The sequence below is a fragment of the Suricata suricatta genome, chromosome 6 (assembly GCF_006229205.1).
Source record: "Suricata suricatta isolate VVHF042 chromosome 6, meerkat_22Aug2017_6uvM2_HiC, whole genome shotgun sequence".
NCBI lineage: Eukaryota > Metazoa > Chordata > Mammalia > Carnivora > Herpestidae > Suricata > Suricata suricatta.
Genome location: NC_043705.1, coordinates 36,180,144 through 36,202,285, shown reverse-complemented (window position 1 = coordinate 36,202,285; position 22,142 = coordinate 36,180,144). Strand labels below are relative to the sequence as shown.

Here is a 22,142-nt window from a genome sequence, read left to right as displayed (position 1 = left end):
GGCGCAAGTTGCGGATCGCTGGGCTCGGCCGGCAGCTGGGCGCCGAGCGGCGGAGACTCCTCCGGGGCTGGGGCGGGGGCTCGGCCCGCGGGGGCAGCGGCCGGTGCGCCCCATATCCATCCGGGCTCCGCGAGGCGAGCCCGGCGTTCAGCAGCAGGTGGACCCGGCGCCCACGGGAGTTAAAATGGCCCTCGGGGATTAGGCTTTTCAGGGTGGGGCTCCCGACTGGAAAGATGACCCGCTGAAGGCAGATGACCCCTCCCCCGAGGTGTTTGCCGGAGTCTTGCGGGGGAGGCGAGGAAGGGGCCCAGAAGGATGGTAGGTCCTCCCTCCCTACGTGGAACGGTGGGTCTCTCGGCGGCTGCGGAGAGGGCATGGTTTCATTTCCTGCCCGTCTGTCTCTCCGGCCAGGTGACCTGCTCAGACAATCAGAAGCCCAAAAGGCCTTTTGCAAAGGGGCGAGCCCCTCTCCCCATTGGAAGTGCGTGAGCGAGCCATAATAAGGTCGCTGGGGAGACCGCGTTCCAGCTGCGAGCGGACGAGTCTGACACGTGGGGCGAGCAGTGCGATCGGTGGGGCCTTTAAAATCACCATTATGAATTCTGCAGCAGTAGTTTCTGCTGAATCAACAGCCGGCAGAAAGCAAGAGGGCTCAGCAAGCTGAGCTTTGCCAAGAGGTGAAATTGTCGTGTCTCTCTCTCTCAGCTTGGTCTGACGTTAGTAGGCAGGCATGGAAAGTCAGCAGGTGGAATCTCATTCTGCCTTTTGTGTGTGAATAGAGAGTAGAGGCGTCCCCCTCCCCCCAAACGCCAAAACTTTTGCATCTTTGCTTTCATTTTCTACTTGTAGGCCCTTTCCTTAACCACTCATAAAAAGCGTTGCATTTTCACGTTGTAATATCCACGTGAGAAAATGTGTGAAAGGGCTTGAGGAAAATGTATTAAGGTATGTTAATTCTTGTTGCTCTTGGATACTAAATTTTCTGTAATACTTAATGAAATCAACATTCCTAGGAAAAATGTGTTGGGGATGGGGTAGTAAAGGAGTTAAAATTCTGAAAGAAATAGACAGGGGGCAAAGGTGGCATCTTTCATAAACATCCCCGTAAGTTTTAGATTAAAAAGAATGCCCAGTGCTTTTGAAAATATATTCTTCATTCATCATCATTATTGGAAAAAATCCAGCCTCATATGTCCATGGTGCTAGACAGATTAAGCAGTCTTGTTTGAGCTCTGGCATTCAGGAGCTTAGAGATGGCTTTTAAGATGTTCAGCCTCTCCCTCCCCCATACAACCACCATGCTTGCTGAATCTTTTTATTTGCAGGATGACAAGGTGGTATAAGATGTTCTTTCTCAGTCTTAAGTGCTTTGTCACTGACTCATTTACCAGGCAGATTATGACGAGCTGTGTGTCTGAGCATGTTACCCAAGACAAGTTGGCCTTGGGTCTGTTGGGTTTTCGGGGGATGCTTCTTTCTGATTGTGACAACAAAGAAAGAGGGCTGTCTTCACATTTTCTTATGTGTTGCATTCTGCCTCCAAGTGCCATCACAGGAAACTTACTGAGCTGGGAAGATGGGCAACCTGGGGCCATGTGGATAGGACTGCCATCGCTAGGATGAAGAAATGAGTTAAAAATGGAATTCCGTAGTGCTTTCAGAGCCCCAGCCGTTACCTGATCTCTGTTCCTATTTTAGGGCATTTTTGTAAACTCTGAGTGTGGTTAGCACATCTGGGTTCATATAGTCAAAACTGAGGCATGAGTTCATAGCGAACACCTCTCCAAAATCTTTCTAAATCAGTCTCTCCAAAAATTCTCTCTGGCACACACAAACATTGAAAACTAAACAAAACCTTTATTTCACAGTAAGCCTTCAGGTTTTTTGACCTGATCTTAGTGAAAGTCTGGGAAGAAAAAAAAATGGAACTTGGAAAATGTAAATAGCAGAAGTTGGGTAGAGCAGGAAGTTCTCTGTGGGCTTCATCTGTGCCTGTTTGGGGACCATTCATGCAGTGGTGCTGGCCAGAGCCAGGAGGGGTGGTGTGACAGTTCATCCTCCCTTCTGATGAATACCTTTGAAGCACTGAGTATACTAGAAAAGATCACCGGATCCAAATAGTCTTTGTTAAGTCTTGTTAGTTGAGGGCCTGCCCCCAGAGTTCTTCCTCCTTTATTAACTTAAATCCACTTTCTCTATAATCTGACCTTAGTTTCTGGGTCCATCTATAGAATTGGCTTTTCTGTTTGTGTTCTTTAATATTTCAGCATTTTCCTATCCAGTCAGATATGTCAGAGTTTTGTGTCCTTTTTTTTTTCTCCAAAATCTCCTTCACGTTTATCTCTGAATTTTTCTTTGCTTTGCTCAGATCATTCCACACTGCAGTGTTCTATTTAAAGCTGAAAGGTTTTTGCTGTGTAGTTAGTGTGAAGGACTCTAAGCTCAATTTGCATTGTAAGTGGTAGCTGCCGGCAAGTTCCGCCAGCTAAGAGCAATGCAAATGCTAAAGGACACTTTTACCCAAGCTCTCCCCTCTTATTTTCTCTCCCTTTCTCTCTCCCTCTCTATATCTCTCCCCCCACCAACTCCCTCCCCTCCCCCTCCTCCATGGGGAAGAAAAAGAATGCATGATGTGTATTTATTAAAGGTACTTCCTATGACTCTCTTATTCTGGGCATCAAAGTTACCACCCTCCCCAATCTTTATCTTTTTTCCTTTTTTAAAGTTACCATCTTTGAGCATCTTCTATTTTCAGCCCTCTTGCTGAGCCTTTTAAATAGAGCATTTCAGTATCTCCAAGTCCTGCTAAGTGGATGCTATTAACATTTTCAAATAAGGAAACTGGGCAACTGAGGCCCACAGATGGTACTAATTTGTGAGGGTCACACAGAGGAGGGAGAAGCTTGTCTTCCAACTCCAGACCTTTTTTAAGCACATGCGCCTCTATGAGGCAATTCTGCACTGCCTCATTTTCTTTCCTTCAGCCATTAGCTCCTGTTATGAGAAGACCACAATGGCTTTATCTTTGTATGTAAATTGTGTTCCCATATGGCGTAAAATTCTTGGCAGGGATCATTTGAAAGTGTGTATATGGGATTATATATGAGGAAATGTATACAAAAATAAAATCAACATAGTGTTTTTACTGGTTTTTTTCCGATATGGAACTCTGGGTTTCCTAACTGTGGCTTCGTCTCTCAAATCTCTCTGATTTATATGTGGATTTCTTTCTTTCTTTTCAGACTTGTTAGAACTGACTAAAACCCTCTCTCCATTAGAGCAGTTTGAGAGTTTACTACATGAGTCTTCCTACTCCTACATGGGGCCACAGACAGAATAAGTATTTTTTATAGGCGAGCTTCCAGGAATGGCAATCTGGTTAGAAGAGGAAGTCAAAGAACATGTTTTAAAATGACTCTATTCTCAGTTTCCTTACCTGTAAAATGGGAATCGCAATAGAACCTATGCCATAGGAAAAAATTAAGTCCAGGAAAAAGTGCTCAACACTGTGCCTAAAACAAAGCTACACCTTGGTAAATGCTCTCAATACATTATAGCTACATTGTGTAGCAAACACACTTTTTCCTTGGGTTGTGTGTTGACCTGGGATGATCTTGAGGGGAACGGCTAGTGGAAAGGACAGAGAAGTCACTAAAACCCACCAGTCTCTTCTCAGCTCAAGGGCCAGCCATGGATTGTGCCTTTTAGTGATTTGTTCTAATGTACTTGCTGGTTATATTCTGGAAGCTAGAAAGTTCTGTCTTCTTTAAGAGGCCTTTAAAAACCTATATGGTTGATACATTTTAAAAGAATATATTTGTTTATTCCATGTATTTTTAAAAATTATTATCATTATTATATAAGTAGTAACTCATTCTGCCTTTAACTTATTCAACAAATACTCATTGACTTTCTGCAGAGTTTATCCAGCATAGTCAATGTAGACATGACATTAGTCTGGTGCAGGAGGCAGACATTAAATAATTTTTCAAGTAAATATATAGTTACCAAATGCAATAGGTGATAGAAAAAGCACAAGATGCCTTGGGATCATATATAAGGCACGAAGGGGATCTAATTTAGTTTGTGGGACCAGGGGTAGCTACTCAGAAAAAGTTCTAAGTTGAGAACTAAAGAATAAGTCAGGAATGAACAAAAGCTAAAGACATTGCAGGTAGAAGAGACAATAGGTACAAAGCCCAGATATATGAAATAGTCCAACTGATTCAAAGAAGAGAAAGCTGTCTGTGGCTAGAATATGAGGAACAAGAGGGAGCAGTGATGAAAACGAGGCCACAGCCTGCAGCTTACTTTGGAATGCACCAAAGCCAGGAAAGATCCATGCTAGGACAGAGGGATGGGTGAATGGATAGATACATGACAGAGCAAGTGTGAAATGCTAATGGTGAAACTGAGGTGGTCTGTCAATGGACCGTCACTGTAAATTTTTTTTTCCAATTTTGCCATCTGTATGACAATTTTCATAATAAGATGTTACAAAGGAGAGACTGGAGAGGTATTCAGCGGCCAGATCATGTTGAGCCTTGGCCATAAGGAGTTTGGACTTTATCCAAAGATGGATCGAAAGCCATTAAAGGATTTTGATCAGGGGGAAATATGATCAGGTTTGTTTTTCCTAAGCTCCGTCTAGCTGCTATGCAGGGATGGGTCAGGGGGCTGGGGAGGAAATGAATAGGAGTTAAAGGGAAATAATTAGGACGCCACAGCTGTACTCTAAGATAGTGGCAGCTGTAGAGATGGAGAGAATTAGGTGACTTTGATACGTTGTAGAAGAAGAATGGGTAGGACTGACTTAGCGTGATTGAGTAGAGATAGAGAAGTAAATGGGGATGAGTGTCAAGGACAACTCTTAGGACTTTGCCAGGAGAATAGATGCATAATGGGCCTTTTTACTGACACTGGAAAAAAGACTTTGGGAATTGATTAGTGTGAGACGTTTAGCCTCCCAGTGATACCCTCAAGCCATTGGATATCTAGGTCTAAAGCTCAGAAGAAAGGTCGAGACGATGTATAATTGGGAGGTCTAGCGCATACTGAAAGTATTTTAAACCATGTGAGTAGGTGAGATGCCTAGGAGAGGAGCACTGCAGGGCAGAATTTGAGCCAACAAGGATACTTCCCTTGGCTTAGGATAAATTCTAACAAAAAAGGGCCTTACAGTGGAATGCCTTGGTGTAAACATAACTAACCACACACTGAAATCATTCAGCTGACACTCTGTGGTCGTTTCTTAACAATGTGGTGGCATAAGGAGATTCCAGTCTTGGGTGAGTTGAGTTTACAGCGTCTCCAAACTTGAATGAGATCTGTGTGATCTCTGAAATGTTACCGCTTTGGAGGATCCCTAGACTAACCGTGAGAAAGTAAAAGTCCCCGCTGCTTCCTCCACCCCACCCCCACTTCCCACATGCTCAGGAGGGAAGCTAAGGTGAATTAAACGAGGAAGGCACATGAAAATGTCTTTTGATATGAAGGAGCTGGGAAGGCCCTAGAAAAATAAAAGGAGGTGATGTCCTAAGATGGATAGCTGCCTTGTAGTTGCTTAAGTTCCTTTGATATTTGTATGCAAATGCCAGATCAGAATAGTATTTCCAATGCATATGGATGAATGTTTGAGTTCTCTGCCATTCTCGGAAAAATCGGAAATGGAGGGTGGAAAGAAGCTGCCTTATACTATTGTAAATGACCTTTCTGGGGATGGGAAATGTTCTGCTACCAGACATAATAACCAGAGTGCATTGAAAATCACTAGCAAGTATTCATTATTAGCATCCAGGTCCCTAGGGGCAATCTCAAGCCCTTTATGAGGGCTGGTCAGAAACATGCCAATGAACCTGGGGTGAATAATATTAGGCCAGTCCTGTCAAAATGTTGGTAAGGCTCAATGAAAAGAGCACAGCTGTAGACTGACATTCCTAGACTCTGGCATTTGCATTTACGAAGAAACTAAGCGTCTAATTTCAGCACTTAGCTAAGGGGAGAGAACTGAGGTTTCTGAAGTGCTGTCTATTCCAAGCATTTTCCTAGGTGTTTTCTCATGTGTTGACTGATTCAATCTCTTTGATCAGCCATGAGCGAAGTGTTGCATTAGCCTCATTTTTCAGAATAAGGGCTTTTGAGCTTTGGAAAGAAACTTGGTGTAAGGTCACATACTTGTAAGTGGTAGAACCAGATTGACCACCATGATTTTTTGTACTTGAGGCATGTGCTCTTTGTCCGTCCCTGCTATCTGGGGTCACGATTTTAGGAGAGGGGGTGGAATGCAGGTTATATTCTTTGTTTTGCATATATCCCCATGGTGCCCATTCAGTGCTGCTGGATTGACTTGTCCTGTCTTTTTCTTAAAGGGCAGTGCACATGTCTGGGCCCTCTCCATTGTCCTGAGGAAGCTGAACTTCTCTACCCTGTGCCCGAGTCCTTAGCTGATCTTCTCTTCAAGGTGTATTCTACTCTATAAGGAAAGAAGGAAGATATTTATGGAATTGAGCAAATTGTGAGAATTAGCTGGGTTTTAATACCCTCGTCCATGTCCCTCACTTCTAGTGTAGGATGTTAGTAATATAGTTCCCAGGTGTGCTGGGATAGCTCCACTGGGCCTACAGGCCTAAGTTGTGGTACTTCCTAGAGCTGGAATTCTCCAGAACTGATGGCAATTCCTATAGCTGGCTGAGGCAGCAAAAGGAATGGATAGAGGCAGCTGTGTGATGGCAGTTGTCCTTGGCGTATAAATGTTAAGGTGTCTGAGGCCTCCTTTTTGGCCAGAGAGGCTCACTCATGTCATTTGCCTTATCCTCCATTGATGAGATTGCTTTCACCAAACTTGTCATCTTTACCACCAGTTTGCCTTCTTTTGCTTTTCCAATAGAACTCTAGAATTGGGCTGGAAATCAGAACAGACCTGGGGCCTTTGACAGCTCAGAGTCTAGAGTCTGCTTCCGGCTCTGTGTCTCCCTCTCTCTCTGCCCCTCCCTCCCTCACGCACTGTCAGAAATAAATAAGTGTTAAAAAAAAAAAAAAACAAAAAACAGACCAGATCTGGGGTGCCTGGGTAGCTCAGTTGGTTGAGTGGCCAACCTCAGCTCCGGTCATGATCTCGTGGTTCATAGGTTCAAGCCCTGCATCAGGCTCTGTGCTGACAGCTTGGAGCATGGAGCTTGTGTTGGGTGCTGTGTCTCCCTCTCTCTCTTCCCCTCTCCCACGTACACTCTGTCTCTCTATCTCTCTCTCTCAAAAATAAAAATAAAACACTAAAAAAAAAATCTAAAAAAAACCCCAACAGATCAGATCTGATATGACTATTGCATTGGAAGCAGATTGTTTTTATAAGACCTCTAGGAATTTTGTTCTAAATAACCCAGGAGCCCTTGAATTCTTACACTGCAAGTCCACTGTGGAAAGAGTGGGGAGTGGTGATGTTAGGATCCGCACGTGTGACACCCACAGAAAACTAATCCTATTCATGTTGGAGAAGGGGTCGTGGTAACAGAAAGGGACAGGTGTGCCGAGGGGGAAGTTAGACTCTCAGTTCCCTGCTTCAAAAGAAAGAGACCTGATTGCTTACAGCAAATGTAGAGAAATGAATGCGCCTCTATGGGTCAGGGGCAAAACAGTGCATGCTATCTAAAGGTTTGGAGAAACCCAAGAGAGCAGGATTTTAAGCCAGGAAGGGATTCTTCTAGAAGGTGTGTGCCAAAGTAGTACTGTACCTGTGCTAAGCTTCATGCTGGGGGGTTGGCAGCCTCCTTCTGCGTATGCATTTCTGATTCCACTGCTGGGAATCCATTCAGTAATGAGCCGGAAGTAGTCAGAGAACGGCAGGCCACCTCCTCCACTTGATGTAGGGGGCTCATTTCTGTGACCCTCAGCAGATACATAAAGCTACAGAGGGTGGACAAGCTGTAAATGGCTCTCCTGGAGAATATATTGGCAGCGAGATGCTGAGCACTCCTAGGTGGTCTAAAAGGCAAAGCTTGGATCCTTAAGTACAAACTTTCATCAGGGGATGTTGTATTGAAGAGGAGACCTATATAAGAAACTTGAGGAGAGTAACATTGTTCCTGTAACTTGACAGAAGTCAAGCGGGGGCCAGAGACACCAAAGTTACAAGGTTGGTTGGTTGGTTGGTTCACAACACTGGTATTGTTGTCATTGACATTCTTTTCTGTGCCTTTATGTTAATCAGGCAAATAATACAAAAGTGCCTTCTTACCTGAATGGATTCAAGCATTACAGAAGTAGACAAAGCAGGGGCACCTGGCGGGCTCACTGGGGAGGGCATGTGACTCTTGATCTTCAGGGGCTTTAAGTTTGAGCCCCACGTTGAGTGTAGAGATGACCTAAACATTGTTTTAAAAGTCTTGAAGGGGCACCTGGGTGTCTCAGATGGTTAAACATCTGACTCTTGGTTTTGGCTCAGGTTATGATCTCACAGTTGGTGGGTTTGAGCCCCACATTGGGCTCTGCGCTGACAGTGCAGAGTCTGCTCGGGATTCTTTCTTCCTCTCTCCCTGCCCCTCCCCCATCTGCACGTGCTTGTGTTCACTCCCTCAAAATAAATAAATACACTTAAAATCCTTTTTTAGAAAAAGGTAGTAGACAAAGCGAAGCATGAATTACTCTCTACCCCCACACCCATTCCACTTCCCTGCCCAGCGTTAGCACTGTCAGTAGTTAAGTATGCTTCCCCATGGTCCCCTTTGTGTGTGTTTAAATGTACATGTACACATATGCATTGGGGGAGGGATTGTTTGCATAACTGAGTGCATACTGCTTGTTCTGTTTATGCATTTTTTTATTCTCCCACTCAGAGATCTATCTGGAAGATCTTTCTATGTCAGGACACCTGCACGGGCCTTGTTCTTTTTTAATGGCTGCATAGTGCCCTGTGGTATTGAGTGTATCATAGTTTATTTAGTAGTTCCCTTGTGGATGGATGGAAAGTTATTTCTGCTTTTTTATATTACATACTATGCTGTGGTGACTCTCTCTCTTTCTCTCTACTATGTTTGTCAAAGGTTCTCTTTAAATCTTTCTGACTTTACCATCTTGAAAGCCAAAATATTGGTTCCTATTTGTGAGAAAGAAGAAGCAAAGAAGGAATCTCTGGTGCTTGGCTTCTTCTCTAATAAAACTTGGATAACCTTGTAGAACTTTAATTTCCTAACATAGAAACTGGGAATCGCTGGCCTATCCACCTACATGTGCGCAGCACTGAGTATTCTATTACGGCTGTGAATGTGGCTGTTAATAAAGAATAAGGTTGATTGGTGGCAGTTGTGGATGGCTCGCTATGTGCCAGGAGCCAAGTTGGAGTTGTAAAGTATTTTTCTTGTTTAATACTCAGAACTCCATAGTTTGATACTCTCCTTGGACCCCTGTAAGTAAAGAGTTGAAGCAGAATGGGATTATTACTTGTCCAAGGTCACCCACTAGTAAGTGGCAGAATAGAAGCCATTTCTGGGTCTGTCATTGTAGTATATGATGTACCTGTTTAACATTTTCTAATGTTTATTTATTTATTTTGAGAGTGTGTGATCCAGGGAGAGGCAGGGCTAGAGAGGAAGAGAGAGAATCGCAAGCATCTCCATGCTCAGTGTGGAGCCCAAGGCAGGGCTTGATCTCACAACTGTGAGATCTTGACGTGAGCCAAAATCAAGAGTTGGGACGCTCAACTGACTGAGCCACCCAGGCACCCCTGGACACACCTGTTTAAAACAGAAGTTGTGATGTTGACACAGGGAAAAGGTTACTCATTTTTCTAAAGAAATACTATTTTGGATCCATCAATTCACAGGGTCCAATTAGTATCATGATTTTGAAAACAGAGGGAACATTAGAAACATTGTATGCAGTGACATAGAATGCACATCAGGAGATCTGGGTGTTATTCCCAGTCCTGCTGTCATAATTAGTTACTTTTACTTTGTGGGATTCAGTTTCCTAATCTCCTAAAATGAGGCTGAATGTGGGGGAGAGGTGGCACGCTCCCCATAGATTCTTGTGGCTCTGAGTTTATGAGATGCATTTTGTCTGTATTGATGCGCCGTATCATCTAGGTCTCTTGAATCTATTGAGACATCGTGCTCGACAGTGTGGGGGATGGAGTCTTGGGCTCTAAATGGCCCCAGAACTCCAGGCTTGGCCATAAGAACTGATGGGTCACATCATCCTTCTGGCAAGGAGTCTCTGGTGCAGCCAAGAGGTGGAGCCAGAAAGGGAAGCATCTCTGCCAAAAGCTGCTGCAGATGGAGAAGCCAGTCTGTCTGGGCAGCCCATGACTTTGAAGGAGCCATTTGGCAAAGTTGTTGGCAGGAGCTGCCTTGCAGCATGAATGCTGGAGACTGTCCTGGGCTGGAGTAAATCAGGGATGCAGCATAGGTGGCTGGTGGAACAAATAACCATCTGGTGAGCAGGGCGCTGCTCATCTTGCTGCACTGACAGCGAAGAGCAAGTGCCAATCGGTGAGGCTGGGCTCTCGGTGACGTGTCTGACAGGCACAATAAAATGTCTCCCCTGCTGTTGTACACTCCATGGAGGGGATTATGAGCTCCCTGTGAGCCTGTTCTTTCAGGAACCAGGAAGGCTCCCATCTCTTCCACTGGTACAGGGAAGGAAAGTCATCATGTCAAACAAAACTGACTTACTGTTTTTATCGCCAGCTGCTGTGGCTGGTTGTGCTGGTGAGTATGGTGAAATTAAGTTCTTGTTGTCAAGTGTCTTTCCATCCCTTTGGCAGATGATACTCTGCCCTTCTTAAAACATGCTTATCCCTGTAAGCCAGGCTTCGGGGAGTCTGTGCTGTGTTTGCCTCTCACTACACCAGGTGGCCGAGGGGCTAGAATCAGACCCCACATGGGTCTGGAATCAGTTCCAGCAGTACTGTTTCCGTGATGTTGGACGGGTCACTCTGCCTCTGATTATTTCTTTTACTTATAAAATATGGCAGGGATTGAAGCAACATGTCCCTTGCTAGCATGCTATTATTTATATGCGAGAATTAAATACAAATGAATCCCTCTCTTACTCCATGCACTTGGGACCAGTGGTTGATGATCAGTTGGAAAAATTAAGGCAGAAAAAAAATTGTTAATGCTGTTTCAAATTGCATTGCCTAATTTTGATAGGGAGTCTATTGAAGAATCAAGACTTCATCCTTGAATATGAATCTGCTGACTGGGGCTTATATTTTTCTTGTACATACCACACCCCAAATGGCAAAGACCATGTCTGAGTTTGGTTTCCTTCAAGCTGAATGACAGTATGCACACCTGAGAAGCATTCTTACCACAGATCCTTCTGGATTTTTATGATTACCCCCCAGCTCTTCTCTCTTCTATATTTAATTTGACAATTCTGTCATCTTTTGAAATCATCCAGGGACTCCTGCCTGGGTGGCTCAGTCGGTTAAGTGTCCGGCTTCAGCTCAGGTCACGATCTCGCAGTTCGTGGGTTCGAGCCCTGCATCGGGCTTTGTGCTGACAGCTCAGAGCCTGGAGCCTGCTTCAGATTCTGTATCTCTCTCTCTCTCTCTGACCTGCCCCTGCTCGCACTATCTCTTTCTGTCTCTCAAAAATAAATTTAAAAAACAAACAAAGAAATCATCCGACTTAGTTTATGTAAGAAATAATCCTTTTCTTCATTTGTACACCGCTCTTCCCATCACCTTCCGTGATATTTGATTAAATAACAACTGTAACTGGCATCCAGAGATATGGGAACAAACAGAGCTGACTTGCAGTAAACATGTATCTCAGCCAGAGGAAGCAGGAATGTGCCTGTGTCCCAGAGATTAGCCTGCTAAGTTAGCTGTGTGTGTAGAGCCCGTGAGGATAGAGTATAGAGGTCTGTTTTACAGAGTCAACTGACGGTCTTTTTCATTCACTGAGTTGGCTTCTTAGAAGTCTGTTTAAAGAGCCTCTGTTGTAATTATGGTGAGGAGGAAGACACACCACGGACATGAGTACTGCCGGTATACAAGGAACTGGGTTAAGTATGCTATGTGTTCTATATGATGCACTACATATTATGCATGTATGTATATATTGTGCCCCATATTGATGTGTGTATATATGAGATACAGATAGATGCATATATGTGTGACTTGATCATTTAATCCTCACAGCAAACCTCAGAAGTATGCACAATTAAAGCTTAATTAGTGGGACTTTTAGATCTTTTTTACCACTGTCCAATATCCATTTCCTAGTACGGAGCCTGGCAAATATCACTCCGTAGATGTTCATTAAGGTAATACAGAGATAGGCTCCTATTTCACTGATAATGACACTGAGGCTTATGATATTGTGTGATCTCCCGAGGGTCAGTCAGCAAACTCAGGACTTAAAGTAAAGGTGTATCTGCCCCAAAAATGTATGTTCTTAAGAACACACATAGGGATATTTACAATAATTTTTTTTTTTTTTACAAAACACTTGAACATACGCATTAGGTTAGAATAACCATCTAATAGGATAATAATTTGGTATCATCTCCACTTTGCACAAGTGTATAGATGTTATAGAACAGGAGTTGATAAAGTTTCCTTTAAAGAGTCAGGTAGTAAACATTTTAGTTTGTGCCGCGACCATGCACTCTATGTCCCAACTGCTCAACTCTGTCATGTTGCTCGTGGACATGGCTCTATTGTGGCAAAATTTGATTTACAAGTTCAAGTGGTGGCCCATGCCTGGTAGTTTGCTGACCACCCCCCCACACCCTATTCTAAAAAAAAAAAAAAATTACTTGGAATCCATGAGAACTTAAAAGGCTGTTGGTCTTCTGAGTCCGTGGTGGCAGTAAGTGCTAGACAGAAGCTTAGCTGAATAGGGATGGCTTGTCAGAGCGGTGACTTGGGATTCTGACAGGTGATGAGGAGTGGCAAAGGCTGTCCTCATGGTGAAGGAGGTCTTGCATAACATAAGGAGGCAAAAGTATGTGAGGAAAATGGCATGTTGTTTGAGCACATGAGCTAAAGGCTAGGCATAACAGACTGTTTGATAGCCCATTAGGATCCCTGCATATAACCACACCTCTTTTGGTGGTATCGCCCAAGTGTTCAGGCTGTAGTCATTTAAAAATAATAATTACTATTGGAGCACCTGGGTGACTGGTCAGTTAAGCATCTGACTTCACCTCAGGGCATGATCTCACTGTTCTTGAGTTCGAGCCCTGCGTTGGGCTCTCTGCTGAAAACTCAGAGCCTGAAGCCTACTTCAGATTCTGTGTCTCCTTCTCTCTGCCCTTCCCCCACTCTGTCTGTCTCTCTCTCTCTCTCAAAAATATAGATTAAAAAGTAAAAGTAAAATATTTATTATATACTAGGCACCATGTTAAAAATAGGAAAACAATAAAAAACAAAACTAAGACCCTACCTTCATAGAACCTGCATTCTCTTGGGTAGATATCCATGAAATAAACACAAATGTAAAAATACGAATATAAATTTTGTTAAATACTATGTAGAAAAAGTAAAGAGGCTATGAGAACAAAATAGATACTCACTGATAAAAACTATAAAGAAAAGTGTAAAAAAGAAAAATTTACCTCAAGCCCCAGACATAATCATTACAAATATTTTCAGTGGATTTTCTTCCAGGCTCTGTGTGTGTGTGTGTGTGTGTGTGTGTGTGTGTGTGTGTGAGAGAGAAAAGAGAAAGGTATGGATGAATATGGGATTATATGTAAAATGGCATCATATATGTTGGTTTTTGGTTCCAAATAATACTATGAGCGTTCTTCCATAACATCCTATAGTTCAAACATAATTCTATTTACCTAATGCTGAAAGTTTAGATTATTTCCAATATTTTGCTGCAATAATTGTGTGATAAATAATTGCATGAATCTAAATCATCTCTAGTTATTTTCTTAGGACAGGTTTCTAAAGTCAAGATTGCTGGGTTAAATGGTACAAATAAGTTTCTTGATAGGAAAAATTAAGTTTCCAAGTAATATTAATAAAATGCTTTTTACAAAATTTGTTCCAAGGAAGACCTTTGCAGTTACTATGGCCCTCTCCCACCTTATTTTAGCGTATATTTTGCCTCTACCTTATGTTGTCACATTTTTCCAGAGGTAATTTATGCAGGTGAAGATCAGAAGTAAATTCATTAAGGTAAAACCATTGAACTTTAATTTTCTTCTTTGAGCTGTTCTTCTCCAATGCCCAAGTACTTTTCCCCATTCTGAGAGGGGAGGCACGCTCAATTCTAAGCCACTGCCATTAAATACATGGGTGAGTAGCTCATTCCCTGGGATTTAGTTGCCCACCTATATTAAATAAAATGACATTTATGGTTCCAGGGCATCAATTGTAGATAAGTATATGGAACCTGGTGACCCAGAAATGTTAATTTTCCTCAAAGTGATAAGTAGGTGACTTCAAAGAATGAGTGACCCACCATGACAACTAGCATGGTTGTTTAATGAGCTGGCCTCTCCTGGGGTTCAAATTTGACATTTCTGAAAGCTTTTTTTTCTGTTAATACTGAGTGCAAGTTGGACCCAGGTAAATAGGAAGAAACTAAACTTTACCTATCAGTGGCTTAAGACTTGCAGACATCTCTAGTTTTCCTCCAAAAGTTGGGCGCATGGTTTGATGGAATTGAAAAGTATAAATCTTCGAAACTACCAGTGGGATTTGATTTTTAGTGAGTGATTTTAGTCCCTTGTTGAAGTATACCGACTGTGTGCATTTCAGCAGTCGCTGGTGATTATAGGTAGGGGTTGAAGTCTCCATCCATTTTGTTTGGAATTTGGGCATTTTTCTCCCTGTGAAGTGTCTTGAGGTAGTGAGATGAGAATATTAAGTTCTTTTAGACATTTAAAAAAAATTTTTGATGTTTATTTTTAAGAGAGAGAGAGAGCACGGGGGGAGGGGAAGAGAGAGAGGGAGACACAGAATCCAAAGTAGGCTCCAAGCTCAGAGCTATTAGCACTGAGCCTCACGCAGGGCTCGAACTTATGGACCGTGAGGTCATGACCTGAGCTGAAGTCAGACACTTAACCAACTGAGCCACCCAGGTGCCCCGAGACATTTTTTTAACTTAAAAGTTTTATGGAGTTTGAAAAAAAAAAATGATACCTAGGTTGTGACCTAAGAGGTAGATATAATTTAAAGGATATATGGCTGTCTGAGTGGGTGTTGGGGTGGATGGGTTGTCTGTTAAATGGATGAAGACTTGTGATGGTCAGTACAATATCCACTTGATTCCTCAGAGGGCTGAGTACTCAAGCATCTTCTGGAAACATCAAGTTTCAGTAATATTTGGGATTATAATATTCAAGTCCACCTCTCATCTCCTTTCTCTTCTGCCTGGGAAGCTAGGGCAGGTGGAATGAGGAGAGAGTGAGTATTGATTAGGGCAACACAGATTCATGTGAGCATGCTTCCAGGAATTCATCACTGGTGCTAATTAAAAAAAATATGACAGAGGGGAGAAGAGCGGTTCTGAAACCCTGAGCCAACAGAAAAGCCTGGGACAATTCAGTGCTGACTTCTCTTCCAGTGACCACTATCTAATCCCATCCTAGTTCTGTAGGATTAGCCCTGGATGAAACTAACATACTACGCTTTGAAAATCAGAGCTCTCTGGTCACTTGATAGGATGTAGAGAGAAGGCTTTTGGTGCAGTTCCACGTGTGAATGAGACGTATTTCCCTATAGGTTCTCTGACCCCTTTCGGGGTCAGAGATCAAAGACTTCCTGAGGTCTCCCCAGGACCTAAAGAACTCGGTGCACTGTGGTGAAAAAACAAAACGCAGAAGCACTCTGATTATCATCCTGTGCTTCCGCTGCCAACATGCTTACTCAGTCCCTGAGCCGCCTCAGCACAATTTGAGATGGAAATTTTCCGATCAGAATTTTTCCTATAAGTTCTAGAAACTTGGATTTGAGCCCATTCTGTGGGCTAGTTTTTTTCTTTTTCCAGTTACTTGACAAGCAGGTTGCTTTTGAGTCACTCATTTGGATGGCCTTGATCTAGACGTTGGCACGTGCTGAAAAGGCAAAAAATTTTCCTACTTGTGCTTGGCCCTTTAAGAAGGTTGGGCCAGTAACCATTTTCTTGTGTGCTTGTAAACCTTCCTGTTCCTGTCCCCCATCCCCTCACCTCCCTGCGTGTCTCCTAACAAACCGTGCTGGCTTGTGTTAAGTCCTCAATACCCCCAGCCCGTCCCTCCTCCTGTACGTACCATTTCCCTTTTCCTAGAACCTACATGGCCTGCCTTGAATCTTCATTTTCCCATGAATTTCTTTATCAATTCCTCAAGTTTTTTAAAACCATAACAGCAGTGCTATGATAGGTAGGTATTTTCCCTATTTCATGAATGTGGACACCAAAATCCGAGTTCAGGTAGCCTGCCAGAAAGAAAGGGGCCTGCACATTGTCTCCCCAGCTTTCTACTGGAAGACAACTATTCCACCTTTACTTCCTTAGTTTATCCTACAGAGGACAGTGCAGTGCTTTGCACACGGGCGCCTAGTAAGTGGTTTTGAACTTGAGTTGGAAAATAGATTGGTAATGTCTCTGTAGTTAGGACAGCAGTCAGGTACATATTCTTTACTCAGGAGTTTAAACTTCTAGCTTTATCCAGACATGTTCAAGCTAGATTCTCCTAACCCCACTGGAATTTGAAGATGTGCTATATTGCAACCATGTGGAAATTATAACAGCTAATTAAGAACATAGCCTATTCTTTCACTCATTTGTTTGTTTATGGGTTTGTTTTTCATTTTACTCTAACCCTTCAGGTATTTATTGAGCAACTGAAACCTCATTCATGCTAAGTTGGCATACAATGATAGAACTGAAAATATATATAAAATTTTATTAACATTGGGTATGAAGGAAGGAGAGAAATAAAAATAATTAAGACTATTGAAAAATTGAAGGTAGCCACATCCATGATAAAAGGAAGATGTATAATATGATTCCTTTTACATAAACTTCTGTGTACATAAAGAATTCCACAGAAAATGGCTAGTAGATTATTAACAATGGTTATCTCAGGGTGATGAAATTTAATTCTTAATATTTGTATTCTCGAATCTATGACAGTTTTCAATATGTATAAACATTGTTTACATAATGGAAATAATAAAGCTGTCATTATAGTGAAAAACAATTCATGAAATATATATTGGCTACAAAGAATGAGACTGTGGGTATCCGTGTAATAAATACCCACCTGAGTTCTTCCTTTTGAAGTCAAATTAGTAATTCTTCATTTGAAAATCAGTGTGAACCCTGGAAGAGTAGTGATACATGAAGACTGCTAACTATCAAATTCTGTAACAAGAATCCTATTCCAGTTCTCTTACCTATAGATCTGTGTGAAGGGGATTTGGCAGTGAGATTGGCCCTTAGGTTCAGAGCCACTGTGGTCCTGTGTCTGGGTTGAAATAATAACAGTAAGATGATATCTCTGACCTCAGCCAATCGTTTCATAAGGGGGCTAGGAACGGGTCTGGATGAGTCAGTGAAAATCTATTGCAATGATGGAAAAGCCATCTTAGAAAAAATGTCCTAGGCCTGTGGGTCAGAGCCAGCCCCTCTGCACATGAAGGATCTCAGAATCTGTGTTTATTGACACAGAAGTTGGTTTTAATTACCCCGAAGGAATTCCTGGCCTGTTTTGCTACAGCCAGTCTTTAAATGTTTAATCAGTGGATTTCTGACAACCAGACCCTAGTAGAGAGGTCTGCATATGGCGGCACTTGGTCCAGCGTAGTATGTTTCAATGTAGCTGCTAGTGATGGAACATAGATATGTTTTATCAGAGCAATGTAGGCCTGAAAATACTAATATCCACCCATGAAATGATCATGGCTTGGGAAAGTATGGTATGTTTTACACCATACTTTCTCGGTTTCCTTCCCAGCCATTAACCATGACCTAAGCAACCTCCACAACCTCTGTTTTTGGTGTCCTGAAAGTAAATTGAATTAGAGCTGGAGTTTGAGTGATAAATCAGTCAGCTTCACAGCCCCACAACTAGTGACTTGAAAGGAGGAATATGCCTTTCCAAGTATGGGCCCAAGGAAAATAGACACTTCTAATCTTTCCTTTGGCTTTACCCATTTGTGTTAACCTATAAAATATTTTAAGAAAAGAACTATAAAAGGAAAAGCAGCGTGATGGTGTCACATCACAGAGTCATTTTAATCTTTCAGATACCTTGAGGGGAAACCAGGGTCCTAGATAAACATAAAGACACCAAAAAAAATTGTTTCCTTGATTTTCACCTCTTTGCTTGCATCTTTAGGCTGATTCCTCCCACTAAGAGTGTAAAAATAGTCAATAGTGCTGCATACTATCTTTGATTCATCCCTCCACGCGTAACTCCAGATGGAATCTCCTTTTTTCTTCTTGCATAAAAATGTCCTTCACACTATCCCCTTTCATGCTGTCCCAACTAATCTACATAGAGGCCAGATTCTACTCTCTCACGTAGACATGCAAGGGAGATTAAGTCGGCACCTTGAAATCTGAATAGGAACCCAAAGGCATCTTTGGCAAAGTATATTGAACCTCTCTTTGAGCTACTGAGAGCATCTCTGTCCTGTTTAGTGACATAGTGGTTTGGTGATGATCCTTTTTGCTTGCATGGAAAGGTTTCTCTGGCTATTTCATCCTGACATTCACGGATCTAGAGATTTGCCTAGCTTATAGGGCAGTACGGCCAATGGGAATGAATCCCTCTTAACCATCACAACAACTGAGCAAACAGTTCCACAGATGTCTTTGGTACAGCTGATGACTATCATGTTTAAACGGTCCCTCTTCCTCTTTTAGTCTGTCAGTAAGCTAACTTGGTTTAGCCAGGTTGATAGGTTAGTGGGTAAATTTTAGCCAAGAAGAGTTGCATAAAATAGTAATGCCGTCGTACACCTGTGAAGGGGCTTTATCTTTCTACAAAGTATTTTCACAGCTCTTATTCACTCTGCCCAGAAAAATTGGAGAATGAGTTTCTCATTTCCTCAATAAGAAAACTGAAACTTAGTGGAGTTAATCAACTTGCTCATGATCATATAGCTGGTTTGTGGTGGAGACAATATGGAAGTGCAGAGATTCTGATCCCTGAAACAGAGCTTTCCCCATGATGTTACCACACTAAATCAATTTCCATTGAACTCCCAACTGGATAAAGTTTTGCAGTCTTGGGAAAAAGTGTTCATTGTTGCTGACTCTCTCTGCAAGATTTTGGGCACCTACATCCTTAGCACAAGGTTCTTTGGGTAGAGCAACTTGGCATGTTATTGGATGTGGGGTATGTCTCAAGTCCGTTCTTTTAAAGTTTATTTATTTATTTTGAGAGACTAGAGAGAGAATGAGTGGGGTAAGGGCAGAGAGGGAAGGGGAGAGAGACTCCCATGCAGGCTCTGCACTGGCAGGGCTCGAACCCACGAACTGTGAGATCATGATCTGAGCTGAAATCAAGAGTGGGACCCTTAACCAACTGAGCCACCCAGGCACCCTGGCTATGTCTCATTTCTAAGGTCATTCATTGTTCCTATTCCAAATGGAAGGCTGTTGAGGTCACTCTCTTTGGTGCATAAAGTTGGAGTTTGATGTGTCTAAATATTTGGAGAAGGCAGTAGACTTAGTTTTGTTTCATGACTACATACGACATGCAAATATCTAACTCCTGAATATCTGCCATTTAGAACAAGCAAGAAAATAGATAAAAAAGAATAGGTGAATTATCACTGACACTAGTCTTATCCCTGGAAACATAAGGGTAGGGAAGCTCCATTTATTGAGTGATTTTTTCCATGCTTATATGTACCTCTTTTGCTTCATTTCCAGTTACATATGTGAACAATGAATTCTTTATTAAGAAGATCGCTTATCATTTAAGTCCTGAATCATAATTGCCCATATGGAAAATCGGGGCAGTACGAGTAACTACCTTCTATGGTGTTTGTAAGGATTGAGTGAAGTAGTTGGACAGTTGTTAATTCAGTACCTGACAGAGATTAAACATTCAATATGTGGTTGTTTGGTTCTCTTGAGTATTTCTGGAAGCCCTAACTGGTCATAAGTATGATTTGCATTGGAGCATACATTCTTTCTGCCCTCCAAATCCCTAGAATTTGGGATTATACTAAAAATTATACCTAATCAGTGGAGAACTGACGCTGGAGACCACCAGGTTTGTATTCTGGCTCCACCACTTGCGAGCTCTGTGACCTTGGGCACGTGATTGATCATTCCTAAGCTCAGTTGCCTCCTCCATAAAATACAGATAATCTTAATTTCCCAAAGTTGGTGTGTGTATCAAAATATGACACTGTATGTGATGTACTCAGGACAATTCCAGGTGCATACTGTGCAGTAACTGCTAAATAATGTTATGTTGGATTTTCATTAATATTAGTTCATTCATCTATATCCTAAAAAAGAATCATTATTGTTAAAAGGTGGTTGTTTTCATTACAAAACAGAGGAGGAAATAGCACCCTAACCTGAACTTTGATCCAGTACCTATTTCTGGATGATGGTTACTTATCTCTTTTAAATAATAAATATCTCATATAATAATATATGAAATCTTATGAGAGTCTAAGCCAAATTGCTGCTCTTTTCTGAACATGAAATAAAACACTGGGAAATGAGAATCCATTATCTACTCTCTATACCATCAGTAGGATAGTTTTTAAAAGTAATAGCTTTGTGATATTAAAAACTTAATGATAATAAATTAGTTATAAACTTCTCTTTCTATATCAGCGGTATTCTGAAGCTTCTTTTTAAGGCTTAATTTTGTTGTTGTTTTTTTAAATCTGGTAGCTTTATTTTTAGAACTTCTTGTATTGGGTTATTCATAGATCCTCCCAAACTATAATCTTAACACCTCTGAACACTTTGAGAGAAGGGAGCGCCTTCTAATCAGTGATATGACCTGTTTCTGTTTGTGAATACTTCCAGTTGCTTAAAAGTTAGGTGTACCAAAGCAGTCTCTCTCTCTCTTTTTTTTTTTAACCCATTGCTTCTAGCCCTACTCTGTGAAGCTCCGTGTCCTTGTACAGATGATCCCTCTTTAACTACACGAAGGCTACTCCTCTATCGCCGCCCCCGCCTCTTCAAAACCCCTCATAGCCTTCTGCCTTCTGTTTTCCGCTTGAATGTTTATTAGAATCACGTGTTTGTTAAATAGAAATTGCTAGGCTCCTCCCAAAGTTTCTAAATAAATAGGACTGTGAAACAGCTGAGAAGTTTGCTTTCTAGTGGTGTCCCAGCTAGAGCCACTGCTGCTGGTTGAAAGAAAGCAACACTATGAGAACCCCTGGTCCCCAAAACCCAAAGGCAGCCCACTTCCAGGTGAGAAGGCTGAGGCCCAGAGAGTTTTCATGGTGTGGCTATATTACCATGTTAGCCTGGATTTTGACAGACCAGGAGTGACCTCAAAGAGGCCATAGTGGGGGCTTGGGGAGTGTGTAACGCACCTGTATGTTACCAAAAATTGAAGCATCACTACCTCCTGGGGTTTGGATCTGAACCCCCTGTTTGTCACAGAAGCCAAGGGACAATCCAAGACAGAGGATAGTGGCACAATAATGAAGCATGAATTATCCAGATGAAAGCACCTATGGAAATAAAGGAATTAGTATTATTATTTATACCTACTGTTCTTAATAAAATAGCAATATGGAAATGTCAAATCATTCCACTGACTTAAAAGTTGTTCCAGGGGCTCAAATCAGTTCCTTCACATTTTAAAAAGAAAATGTAGATAGTAAACACTGTTTGACTTACTGTTTTAAGAACTAAGAACATGTTTTGATGACATGTATTGTTGGTACACAGCACTAACAAGTAATGACTGGTTATAAACCTACCGGGAAAGAGGCGAGGCTCTGTACTAATAGACCCTGCTGTGTAGATGCTAGCAGCATAGGTAGAGTAGGCTAGAGGACCAGACAGATAACATAACTGCCCTAACAGAGAAAAGGGGTAGGGTCAGTAGGCAAAGAAAGAGACAAGAGCTTCTTATTTTGTGTGTAATGAAGAATGAATGGCCTTACTAAATGGTAAATTAAAAAATGTTTAATGTTTATTTAGTTTTGAGATGGAGAGAGACAGACAGCATGAGCAGGGGAGGGGCGGGGGGGGGGGGGG

The 22,142-nt window shown here is 42.1% G+C and overlaps 1 protein-coding gene and 1 long non-coding RNA gene across 15 annotated transcripts in view; one reads left to right on the top strand and one right to left on the bottom strand.

Annotated features, from left to right (window-relative positions):
• Window positions 1-22,142, top strand: part of PPP2R2B (protein phosphatase 2 regulatory subunit Bbeta) — a 450,154-nt gene that overhangs the window by 180,930 nt on the left and 247,082 nt on the right. The window lies entirely within an intron of this gene.
• Window positions 16,922-21,613, bottom strand: LOC115294370. Its single transcript, XR_003909848.1, has 2 exons — window positions 21,470-21,613; window positions 16,922-17,267 (listed from the first exon to the last, which is right to left on the bottom strand). It is a non-coding gene; the product is annotated as an uncharacterized LOC115294370 (long non-coding RNA).